Source organism: Arctopsyche grandis, chromosome 11, assembly GCF_051622035.1.
Source record: "Arctopsyche grandis isolate Sample6627 chromosome 11, ASM5162203v2, whole genome shotgun sequence".
Classification (NCBI taxonomy): Eukaryota; Metazoa; Arthropoda; class Insecta; order Trichoptera; family Hydropsychidae; genus Arctopsyche; species Arctopsyche grandis.
Genome location: NC_135365.1, coordinates 27,867,709 through 27,881,608, shown reverse-complemented (window position 1 = coordinate 27,881,608; position 13,900 = coordinate 27,867,709). Strand labels below are relative to the sequence as shown.

The following is a 13,900-nucleotide window of genomic DNA, read 5'->3' as shown; positions in this document are numbered from 1 at the left end:
GTAAGTTCACTCGTTTAGGCAAATCTATGTGGTTATCGGTGTTTATATCTGTTTATTTTTTTAAACGTACATATCTACACATTGCAAATAATGATAAACGTACATATCTACACATTGCAAATAATGATAAACGAATGATTTTATATATAGTTATAAATTATCAACATAAATGTTATATAAATTGATCAATACTCTTGATACCACACACTTGTTTTTAATCACATCAATAAAACTTTGATTTACTGTAAACGTAATATTGCATAATTTATAACGCATCTCTGAGTCATTGATGTACATATATATACAAAAAAAATGCCAGATACGTCTATAGCGATTTTTCGGTCATTCTTTTTGAATAATGAACTGTTTTTCAACGATGAGCAACTTGTCTATAGTACAAAAGACGATCAGTCTAGTAATCCTATCTTTAATTTTTGCTGTCTTTCAAGAGCTCAAAATATTATTTAATATGCAATGACAATGTTCAGTGTCTTTTTGGAAAGATTTTTTTGTTTAAAATAAATAATCTACGCGAAAAGATTGAGAGATGTCTGTTGATCTAATGATCTGTGTTGCAAAATTTGTCGTAGTGTCTCTAATTGCGAAAAATTTCGTAGCTGAGACTCAACAAGAAACTTGTATATATGTAGAAAAGTCTACATAGAATACTTAGAGTTGGCAACTTAATCATCAATATGTGTACATATATGTACATACATATACTCTTGTTGACTGTCATTTAATTTATTAAGTTTTTTTATGTATGTGTATATTTATAGTAAATAATAATATAAATCCTGTGATTATTCATAAGAAACATAAATGTGATAAATAAGCATCGGATAATTTTAAATAACAATACACCTTTGTAACACTGTTCAAAGCAAGACACCAAAAAGCTTTAAAAACGTTTTTTTTTACGAAAAAAACAATAGCCAAATCCTCTTCCCCGATCCCTAGTTTATGTTTAGTGACAAATTACTATACATTTTAAACTAAACTTAGCTCATTTAATTTTAAATTAATTAACTGGCCCTCTTTTCTTACACATATCATTAGTCATATTAACTGGTTATTAATAATAGTAGAAAAAAAGCACATTCGCCGTAACATAAACGTGTATGTGAAGTTGCGAATGCTAAAAATGCTCAAGTAGTTTTATTAAGAAAAAATACGTTCATTTATACAATGTGATTTATCTGAACATATGTATATGAATTTATAATACGGTTCTACATACAAATTTACAATACACTGATTTTGGAAAATGCTCGAGACTTGTGTAACGCAATTCCGTTAGAAGTGCTTGAATCGTATAGCAGAGTATTAATTAAAGCGGATCAAATTCACTCTCGGATACTTAATGAATGAATTCTTTGTATAATTTGAATCCGATACACATAAATTAGTATATTGAATTAATTAATGTGTGTGGGCGTTCGATTGATTATGTTGTTTTATTTTATTTTATTGCATTCTAATTAAATGAAAAAGCGAAATTATCTCTGTATGCTTTTCTCATTTGGCAATATTAACACAATTTAGACGCTTTGGGCTTCCTTTTTGGCGATGTTTCGTTATCGAATTATAGTAGTCACCCCAGTTAGAGATAACTCAATTTCCTGGCTCTCCAAAGAGTTCTAGGTACACTTTGTTCAATAGATTGTACCCACAGTATAAATGTACTACTATTTTTTTTACCTATGTATTATAGATATAACTTAGAGGAAGGGCCCAACTAAAATTTTGATTAAATATTATAATTTAACGTCATCGAATGTGCATATATTTATAATTATTAAAAATTTCAAGAAAAAAAAAATCAATTATTTGAAACTAAGTCTGAAACTCACTACAAAATTCAATCGGGAGCCGGAAATTTTGTATTCTCAAAGGTAAATTTGTTCCATAAACCAAGGTCTGGCCAGCAGCAACCAGTGGGAAAGCAGAACCTGTGGCCCTATGTTCGAAAAGCATATATACTATAGTCGACTCGATATAGTGTGAGACTTACAAGAATCGAGCATGCTGTCGCATTCGTCTAATGTGTTGTAACATTGTAAGGACGTAAAATAATTTCTTTATTTTGATTTAATTATTTATTTTTTAACTCTATAATTTTATTTTATTTTTTAAGTAGATATATACCAGGAAGGCTTGACAGGAAGACCCCAATGCGCCTCCCTGGACAATTAATTACAATTAAAAGGACTATAAATGAAATATAAAGCCGTCATATCACATGTTGGATCGTAACATTATTTTGGCACCTACAAATATATTCAAAGTCTTCAGTAAGCCACCTGTCTTGTTGATATTAGATGGGATGATTTTATCCATGTCGATGTTATCCATGCTTCTAGTTGAATCTACTAATTGGTCATGTGAACATAATCTAATAATATAATGGCCCTATGACCGGAGTTGAACTTTTCAATCATCTGATAACTAATTATAACTAAAAATAAAACTATTTTCAGGGCAAAATAGTATTTAAATATTATGAAGACGTCGAAATAAACCTGTATGAAGTAATCTGATTAAGTAACATTGTTACATATAAGTAACTTACATATAACCTGATTAAGTAATTAAAATGTTCATCAATGTGCGCCAGTTGTAATAAAGTAGTTGAATTATGACAGCTCTGATATTTTTACGAATGCTTTAGAATTCAAAGGTATTACTAATAAAGTTAATGAGTTGGTCTCGTTGTTATTGCAAAAAGTTCAAAATAAAAACGTGACTTTCCAACTCAATTTACTAGTCAAGTGACGTTTATCGAAAGTCTAACCTGGAACTGTTCAAGTCAAGTGACGAAACGCTTGGGCATAAGAGCGATATCGATCGACAACGATATCGATAAACATTCATTTTTAACACTGAGTGAACTAAAAATATATATGAGAAATAATGAGAACCTATAAAGCAAATTTTATAAAATATAGAGTGAAAAAAGAAAAAAGTGTAGGCGTTTAAACTATTAAAATCTGACAAGGCCAGAAATACGAGCAAGTATTTTCAAACGTGTCTAAACCGATATGTTTTCACCATCGTAATGGCGGATGACACTTCCACTTATATTGATGACCAAAATGAGCAAAATGGCAAAGTATTAAGACGATCGGATAAGAGCCAAAATTTTTGCTTAATAGTGATCGCAAGTGAAAGTAGGAAGAGGTTAGTAAAAAAACAAATTACTATTTATTGTTAGATTCGCCATGTTTAAGCTGTTTATATTACAAATATTGAGCGAAGCCGGGTAAAGCAACTAGTATAATATAAATATAATATAATTCAATGCTAGGTCTTTAATATTACTACCTACTGTAAGTTTTGCTGTCCATAACATGACGTTGACTTTTATCGTCTAAAAAATATGAAATTTCATTAATAAGACACATACGTATTTCACAAATAAATTAATAATATCAATAACTTACGTATTTTATATTAAAATTTTATTTATGTAAATATTTCAAAACACGAAGTCAAAATTTACATAAAATAAAAGTCAAATTATACCGACCGCTATACGCACGGTTATTACAATTTATAAATAATTAAATAAAATTCTGTAATACTAAAAATTAATGTATATAAAAAACCTAATGTACTAAAATATAAAATATAATTATTAAATAAAATAAAAATGTAATTTAAATAATATTTCAACATCAAATGTACAACAATATAATCTATAAATATATAAAATGTGTGGTATTTATTGATAAGAATTTCAATCAAAAAGATTTCAATGATTGGGATTTCAATCAAAATTATGATCCCGGCTTAAGCTAATGTAATTAAATATATGACTAAGAGGTTTGGTAATGATTAGAGACAAGTATTTTTGTCAATTTTAGCATTTTAGCGTTTTAGAGCATTAAAAATGTTCAATTTTAGCATCTTTTTTTATGAAGAGTTTAATTTTAATCAAATTTATATTAATATATACAATTTAAAGACAACTAAACAATTAAAAAATAATAGAAAAATTCAAAAATGTTTTGGAATTAAAATTACGATGAAAAAAACACAATATAAAAATACAAAGACAAAAAATATGAATATAAAAATATAATACCAATTAAAATTTATTAAAACTCATCATGGAGCATACTTCTACAGATTCTTTTTTGAGATTCGTGCAACGATCGGTAACAATTATGTATGTATATTGTATTTACTAAAATACCTTTCAGCATCCACACTATTGACGGGACACCAAATAGATTTTAGAACTGCACAACCAAACTCTTCATATTTCGTTTTTGTTGCCATCAATAATAGCAATATATCTGCGTGGATTCACTTTTTATATTCTTTATTAATTATCCAAAAAAGTGCTGATATCCTTCCAAACACTGAGCCTCTGTTAAGAGGGTTGGACACCAGCGCCTTGTCCATACAAACGTATTACACTTCTCCCTTCCGCAATTATGGCACTAGAGAAATTATTTTTTAATATGCTATGGATATCCACCATTGGGATGTATCTATCGTTTCATTTTTTTGATTAGTTATTTTTTATAGGAGCTAGGAGCCGCCAAACGTCTATAAAATCGCCTCTTTTTTTACACCCACGAAAAGAGTCCAGCGTGCTTATTTAACGGTACAGAAAATATCTTTCTCATACCGATGATAAATGTTTTTTAAAAATTGATCTAGTTTTGGAGGAGAAAATAGGAGAATAGGAAACCTCGATTTTGTCAATTTAAAATACGTATTATCTGGTCGAAGCGCAACTGTCGCATTCACTTAATATATATATATATATATATATATATATATATATATATATATATATATATATATATATATATATATATATATATATATATATATATATATATATATATATATATATATATATATATATATATATATATATATATATATATATATATATATATATATATATATATATATATATATATATATATATATATATATATATATATATATATATATATATATGAGTTCGGTCTATCGTGTCATGCGGGGAAGACGTGCTTCTGCGTTCTCCCTGCTACTACTCGCTTAAACCCGGCTATTGCACGAAATTAAATCTAAAAACTTAACCATCCACTCACTTATTTTACTAATTGCATCCTAGTATAATTTAAGTGTAAAAATAATCAGCAGATCGGTCGTAAAGCGTATTTATATCAGTGAATTCGTAAAATTTTGTCATATTAGGTTTTTTTTTGTGTCTAAAATCTGTGCAAAGTCAATACGGCCGGGGTATATTCGTAATATCTCCCTACCTGAATACAAAAAAAAATAAGGTCCTTTCCCGTCAGTCAATAGTTTGTCCCACAGAAGCAATAAATCTTCCACATAATTGCTTCCAGCAAAATTTTTAACGAACTTTATTTAATAACAAGCAGAAACAGTGTTTCCCAACTGTCTATCAGTTCTTTTTCATATTTAAATTATATCAAAGTAATTCGTGTAATTTTATATTCTTTACTAAATTTATTATTAAAATATTAAATTGCAAACCGCACTCACACATATATAAATCCGTTGTCTCCAAAGAGGCGTCTCACGATAAAGATCTGTAAAAAAGTAGTATAACAATTGCTAATCTATTATTATCATAACTAACTACTTTCACTTACAAAGAAACCCTGTTAAATGGCATGTAATAACCCATAAGTGATCCAAGTGATACCTAGGATGACTATCTGTCAAAGCTGACCACAGAGAAGAGTCTATGGCGGTAAGAACTCACTCCTCGAATGGAAATCTCTCTCAAGTACCGCCTTTTTCTCAACACATCTTGGATAAATGCGAGAAAAATAATATCCAAACCTCCAACAAGGTAAGAGTGACGATGGATGATAGCTTAGCTAATAGAAACCTGTATTTAGCCACGTACAATTTAAGAACGTTATCGAGTGAAGGAAGTGTGCTTGCATTAGAGAATGAATTAGAAAGTATCAAATGGGATTTAGTAGGACTTAGCGAAGTAAGACGAAAACAGGAAAACCAAATAATCCTAAAAAGTGGTAACTGTCTCTACTGGAGAGGGCTACCAAATGGTAGAATAGGAGGAGTAGGGTTTCTTATCAATAAGAGAATAGAAAGAAATATTATAGAAATAAACGACATATCGGAACGTATATGCTATGTGGTATTAAGAATCTCGAGCAGGTACACTTGTCAAATCTTCCAAGTGTACGCCCCCACATCTAGCCACCCAGACGAGGAAATAGAAGACTTCTACGAAAAACTACAGGGCGCATACGATAATAGCCGCCACCACTTTAAAATAATCATGGGCGACTTTAACGCAAAAATAGGACAAAAGGCAAACACAGAAAGAGCAGTAGGCAATTTTGGTACCGGCCAAAGAAACGACAGAGGCGATCGCCTCATAGAATTCGCAGAACACAACAGGCTCTTTATCACTAATTCATTTTTCAGGAAAAACACCAACAATAAGTGGACTTGGGAGAGTCCTAAAGGAGACAGAAACGAAATCGATTTCATCCTAACAAATGCCCTGCACTCCGTTAAAGACGTTAGTGTTTTAAGTAAAGTAGATATAGGTAGCGATCACAGATTAGTCCGTGCCAGGATGGCCATTAATACAAATTGCGAACGTAGGAAATTAATAAAAGGATGCAGTAACTCTCCAGATTTCGCTCAACTAAGGTCTAGGAAAAAGGAATTCGAACTCGAACTTGGAAATCGATACGGGAAATTAAACCCAGAAGCAGACATCGAGGAATTGAACACTGTAATAAGTTCGGTTCTAGCCTCAACAGGTAAGAAATTAGTTGGACTCAGGAAACAGATTAAGCTAAGTAAAATTTCAGATGAAACCAAAAATCTAATTAAGCATAAAAGGAAGTTAGATAGGGATAATAATAAGCAAGAATACAATCTAGTAAATAAGGAAATTAAGAAGAGAATAGTCAGGGATGTCAGGGATTTTAACAGCAAGCTAATAGAAAATACCATTAAGAATAACCGTAGCCTGAAAAAGTGCAAACAAGATCTTTTCTTAGGCAAAAACCAAATGATCGCAATCAGATCAGAGAGCGGAGTAATAATTAGGAATAGAGAAGAGATCATAGACAAAGTTTATACGTTCTATGCAAAACTTTACGAGAACAACAACGGTCAATTTCCCGCTCCGGAATCGACACACGGCCAAAGGGTTCCTGCAGTATTGCCTAGCGAAGTAGAGGCCGCGCTAAAAACTGCAAAAAACGGTAAAACCCCAGGGGAAGATAATATTCCCATTGACTTACTAAAATGTGGCGGCCCCCCCCTAATTAATATCCTCGACGAGAACCAACCTATAGAGCAGGCAGGGTTTAGGGCAAATTTCAGCACAATGGACCACCTCCAAGTAGTTGGCGAACTAATCGAGCGCGCCAACGAATATCAACGGCCATTGTGCCTAGGTTTCGTCGATTATGAGAAAGCCTTCGATACAGTTAGTCATAATGCAGTACTTAACGCTCTACAAACACAGGGAGTGCCGGAACCCTATGTGGGACTGTTAGCTGCAATATATAAGAATGCCACAGCTTCGGTTAAAATTTTCTCAGGTACAGATAGATTTAGCATAGGAAAAGGAGTAAGACAAGGAGATACAATCTCGCCCAAGTTATTCAATGCGGTGCTTGAGGGAGTTTTCAGGAACTTGGATTGGGATACAGCCGGAGTAAGCATCAATGGTCGCTTTTTGAGTCACCTTCGGTTCGCAGACGATATAGTTTTAGTAGCTCGTGATTCAGCTGACTTACTTATCAGACTAACACAGCTGGACAAGGAGAGTAGAAAAGTAGGATTAAAAATTAACGTAGATAAGACTAAACTGATGTTCAATAGTTATTGCATGCCTGATAGCATCCCCTTAGATGATAAACCAGTAGAAGTAGTAAATAATTATTTATATTTAGGTCAAATAATTGACATGTCTGGTAGTAAAAATGAAGAGATAAAGAGACGTATGAAATTAGGATGGAGTGCATTTGGACGGATGAATGCTGTTTTTAAATCAAAAATGCCACTCTGCCTGAAGAAAAAGATCTTTGATCAATGCGTTTTGCCAGTGATGACGTATGGATGTGAAACTTGGACACTGAACGCCAAGATGCTAAATAAAATCCAATGCACTCAAAGAAGTATGGAACGCTGTATGCTTGGCATAACGAGGAAAGACAGAAAGCGGAACACGTGGGTGAGAAATATGACAAGGGTAGTGGACATAGTGGATAGAGTGAGATTGAAATGGCAATGGGCGGGTCACGTAGCTAGGAGGATGGACGAAAGGTGGACAAAAGAAGTGCTTGAATGGTACCCGAGAGAAGGCAAAAGAGTAAAAGGAAGACCGCAAGGAAGATGGGTGAACGAAATTAGGAAAATGTGCGGAATGAGATGGATGAGTGTTGCGCAAAACAGAGACGAGTGGAAGCGTGTTGGAGAGGCCTTCATCCAGCAGTGGATGGCGAATGGCTGTAAATGATGATGATGATATATATATATATATATATATATAGGATCCGGATGTGAAGGATTCCAAGTGAAACGCGCAGATTAAGTCAGAACTATTTATTGTACACGCTCTTCGGGCTTGTCCTCCAACAAGTGACCATAACAACACGCATCCGGTCTTTCCCAGGCATACCACACACACTCTATCTCGGCTTGTTTAAAAATCAATTCTACATTCGGTCATTCCTGACTGTCATTCGCCCTCGGATGACATTCTTCGTCTTTTATATTTTTACAGCATTTCATCTCACATTCTTTTACATTTCATCTTCTACTCTATACAATGTATCATCTTACATTCTTTTAAAACATTTCCTCTATCATCCTCAACAATGTTTCATCTCACATTCTTTTACATTTCATTTTCCACTCTATACAATGTATCATCTTACATTCTTTTAAAACATTTCCTCTATCATCCTCAACAATGTTTAATCTTCCATTCCATAAAATCATCTTATATTCTTCTAAACATGCTTTCAATTGTCACAATTACAATTTAAATCACAATTACAATCATCATCACAACTACATTTCAATACACTTATACATCAATCATTTTACAATTTACATAACAATTACAATTATAACAAATTAATCGTTACACATTTCACTACAAATCAATTTTTCATTTCAACAAAATTCAATCTTCAATAAAGTTACACATAAATCATCACAATTAAAGTTACACATAAATCATCACAATTACAATTTTAAATTATTTCAAGCAATACAAAACAGAAAGGAATCACAATTACAATTTAAAGTTATTACAAGCAATACAAAACATTAAAATCAATACCTTTATAATGACAAGTTAAATTTTTACCCCGGAAACAATCACATTTTAAAACATTACTAGAATTAGTAATAAAACATTTAAAATCAATACCTTTACAATGACAAGTTAAATCTTTACATCGGAAACAATCACATTTTAAAACATTACTAGAATTAGCAATAAAACATTAAAATCAATACCTTTACAATGACAGGTTAAATCTTTACATCGGAAACAATCACATTTTAAAACATTACTAGAATTAGCAATGAAACATTAAAATCAATACCTTTACAATGACAGGTTAAATCTTTACACCAGAAACAATCACATTTTAAAACATTACTAGAATTACATTTCAATACAGTTATCTTATATTCTTCTAAGCATGTAACCAAATTAAAACATGATTCAATATACAAAGCACTTCCCAAAAATACTAGAATAAGCAATAAAACAATTAAGGCTTAACTAAAAACCCCTCCGTGTATTCCACTTCTATAGTTCACTAACGCACACTTCACTTCCCTCGGTACAACTTAAAACATAATCTTAAATAACATAAAACATTCTTCGTATCTCGGCCATACTTCAACTTATCTTATATCTCTAAAACTTATCTCTATATAACAGCTTCGAATTACATTTCTTTCGACCACGGCTTCATGTACTCAGCACAAGAGGAGGTGAGTTGCGGTCCATTGAATGTACCGACCTTCCGGACTCCATATCGTTCATGTGCTTTAACCCGAGCGACCTCATATGGGCCTAGGTAGTTTCTATATAGCTTCAATCCCGTTCCAAACTGGGTACTCTTGATCGCCACCAAGTCACCAACGGCGTATGTCCGCGCCTGTTTCCGTGTTCTATTGTAGGTTCTCCGGTTTTCATCCTGCACATGCAGCAATTGTCTTCTACCAGCGTCCCTTAGATGGTCTCGATTTTGAACAAATTCTTCGATCGCTTCTTCTTCCAACAGTTCTCGCAATCTCAATTCTTCTTTAGACTTCATCTGGACTCCAGTCATCAACTCGAAAGGAGTCATCCCGATGCTGCGATGAAGTGTGGAATTTAAAACCCTTTGTGCGGCGTCGACATGTTTATACCAGGCTTTTGGTGCCTCAATACTAACCTTGGATAAAATGGAAATAACAGTGCGGTGAACCCTCTCCACCTGACCATTTCCTCTTGGAACTCCAGTGGTGATAAGTGTATGTTCGATCCCTTCTTCGGTACAATAATTTTCAAAATCCTTTGACGTAAAAGCCGTTCCTCGGTCACTGATAATGCGCGATGGATTCCCGAACGTTCTCTGCTGTATCATTAATTTATCCAACACTTCTTTTGTCGTTGTCGTCTTAGTTGGATACAGCCACGTGAATTTAGTAAAACCGTCGATGATTGCTAGTATGTAATTATAGCTCTTTGCTGTCGACGGTAATGGCCCCAGATGATCAATGTGATATGTTCCCAAGGGACTTTCTCCCTTAGATATCGGATGTAGTAATCCCTCCTGCTTTCCCAACTTCTTGTTGGCCAGTATACATGGAACGCAATTTTTTATACAAGTTTCGATCTTGTCTTTCAATTTCGGGATATAAAATTCCCTTTGTATGACATCCTCTACTTTCTTCACTGCGAAATGACCGACATTATGTGCGTTCTTAATAATCTCCTTCTGCATGACTTCTGGTACGCAAATTAATTCTTTGCCATCGGCGTATTTGTATATAATGTCGTTCCTAAGAAAGTAAGACTCATGCGGCACGTTGCTTTCTTTGAGTATTTCTCGAATGGTCACGAGGTGTTCGTCCTCCTGCTGCGCCACTTTCAAACGTGCGGTGACTCCGTTATTTGTGATGCACAATACCGGGAATCGGCTCAGAGCATCTACATGTTTCATACGCTCTCCCGGTCTATGTTCCATTTCATAATCGTATTCTCCCAGCGCCATTGCCCACCTGGTGATGCGGGCTGATAAATCTCTTTTCTCCATCGTCATGGTAAAAGCTGAACAGTCAGTGACAATTTTAAATTTCATGCCCAATAAATAAATCCTGAACTTTGCCACAGCTCCGATGACAGCCAATACTTCTAATTCGTAGCTACTGTACTTTTCTTCGGCGGGAGACGTTTTCTTACTCCAAAAGTATACAGGGTGCAATTTTCCATCTCCGTCAGACTCCTGCAGTAGTACCGCTCCATACCCGATTTGACTTGCATCCGTGTGGAGCTCGATTCTACACCCCTGTTTAAATAAACGAAGAACTGGTTCGTTAGTCAAATGTTCCTTCAATGTTTTAAAAGCTTCCTCTTCTTTCTCCTCGAATTTGAAAATTACTCCTGTACGTAGCAAGTCACTGATGGGTTTAGCAACAGTAGAGTATTTCGGGATAAATTTTCTAAAATAGCCAGTCAATCCTAAAAAGCTCTGCACTTGTTTAGCCGTTGTTGGTACCGGAAACCTCCTTACAGCTGAGGTTTTCTCTGGCGAGGGTTTTATGGTTCCGTTTGTTATAATATAGCCTAGAAATTGTACCCGTCGCATAAGGAACTGACATTTCTTCCAATTGATCTCTAGCCCATATCTCTTAGCAGTATCAATTACCATCTCGAGCCTCTGCATTCCTTCTTGTTCATCAGGAGCCGGAATAATGATATCGTCCATGTAAGTTAGAGCAATGCCCCGACAAGTTAGCGATCGGAATATGCGGTTAATAAAGCGCTGGAATACTGATGGTGAGTTACATAGTCCAAATGGTACCTTTGTAAATTCATATTGCCCCTCGTGCGTTACGAATGATGTGTATTTCCGGCTGTCTTCTTCGATATCCACATGGAAAAATCCATTCTTTAGATCTATCGTACTAAACACTCTCGCATTTTGAAGTTGATCGAGCTGATCCTCAATCAGGGGCAGTGGATATCTATCCTTTATGATTTCACGGTTGAGTCGTCGATAATCTATGCAAACTCGAGCCGTGTTGTCCTTCTTCCGCACTAGTACTACGGGACTCGCAAAGTCCGAGCAGCTTGGTCTGACTATTCCTTGCTGAATCCATTTGTTCACCTGTCCTTCTACTTCTGCCCTTTCAGCGAACGGAAGTCGTCTTGGATGTTGGTATATCGGTTTTTCCGATTGTAAAACAATCGTCATCTTGATGTTTGTGGTTTCTGTCTTCTCAGGTTTGTACGTCTTGATCAGGTGTTCGATCCTGTCCTTGGCATCTCTGTCGCTCACATGTGCCAGATCCACTTCTGAGGTTGCGGCTATTTGCAGGTTTCTAAAACAATTACTAAATCTACAACGGGTGGTGCTATCAGGGTTCGGTTTTTTGAAGAATTTTACTTTGTTGCCATCAATGCACATAAGGACGGATTCTGTGATGGGGCTACCCAACAGGACGGCTCCCGGGATACTTTTATCGTCCATCACGTGGAATTCCGCCATGAATTTGACGTCATCAGCAATGATTTCGGCAGCGAACCTCCCTTTCGTCGAAGCCTCACCCCCGATACCGCTCACTTTTATGGCTAGTGTTTTGTTTATTCGGACTCCGAGTCGTCGAGCTGTGGAATCAGTAATAACATTTATTTGGCTACCAGTATCTATAATTGCAGTTAAAGGGACTTTGTTAATACTGACTTCCTTTTCGACGCTCGGGTTCCTATCCTCCTTCATAGTCAATACGGTCTTTGTTTTGGTACCTTTGCATTGAGCTGATAAGTGCCCAAACTCGTTGCAATTGAAACAGCGGGTTCCTCTTTTCTTGAATCTGCAGTCGGCTGATAAGTGTCCACGTCCTCCGCAATTGTAACATTGTGGTCTCTCTCTTTCTCGGTTTTCACGGTTTCTTACGGGCCCCGCCACCTTGGGTTCGTCGTCCTCTCTAATTTTCTCGCACTGCGTAACTCGCGTCTTCAGCTCCTTGATTGTACCGGCCCCGCTCAGCGTCATTTTTTCATACTTATCAAACCCAAGTCCACCAATTATGTACGCGATAATCGCCTCTTCCTCAATAAAACTACACTTGGCTGCAATCCCCTTCATCCTGTAAATATAGCTTAAACTGTCTTCCGCTTTTCCCTTTTTCTCTAACCTCAGTTCTCTGTGCACGTCCGCACTATTCAACTGATGGCCAAACTCTCTGGTCAATCGTTCTTTAAGAATCGCCCACGTGATTATGCCCGTTTCCGAGTCCAAGAAGTCCTTGGCAGTTCCTTCACACAGCATCCGCCCATACACCAACTGTTGTGTCTCCGTCCAGCCGAGGGTTTGCGTTTGCTCTTCAAGGCGCTCAATCCACGATGCGATAGGGCTATTTCTGCCGTTATATTTCGGCAGACCGAAGCCAACCTCCAGATCTCGGAAATTTACGTGTGTTGCTTCTCTCGTCATCGTCGTCGTCTTGTTCGTCGTTGGCGTCGTCGTCTTGTTCGTCGTTGGCGTCGTTGTCTTGTTCGTCGTTGGCGTCGTTGTCTTGTTCGTCGTTGGCGTCGTTGTCTTGTTCGTCGTCGTTGGCGTCGTCGGCGTCGCTTGTCGTGGTCGTGACGTCGCCCAGTTTGTCGACCGCCGCGTCCGCGCTCTTGATGTCATAG

The 13,900-nt window shown here is 35.6% G+C and overlaps 1 protein-coding gene across 1 annotated transcript in view; it reads right to left on the bottom strand.

The window, feature by feature from the left end:
* Positions 1-8,564: 8,564 nt before the first annotated feature.
* LOC143919224 (uncharacterized) overlaps positions 8,565-13,900 on the bottom strand; it is a 196,868-nt gene continuing 191,532 nt past the window's right edge. Inside the window, exons 2-3 of the mRNA XM_077441436.1 lie at positions 9,591-9,910; positions 8,565-9,322 (exon numbers count right to left, since the gene is read on the bottom strand). The gene's annotated coding sequence lies outside the window, so the exon portion shown is untranslated. The remainder of the gene's footprint in view (positions 9,323-9,590; positions 9,911-13,900) is intronic.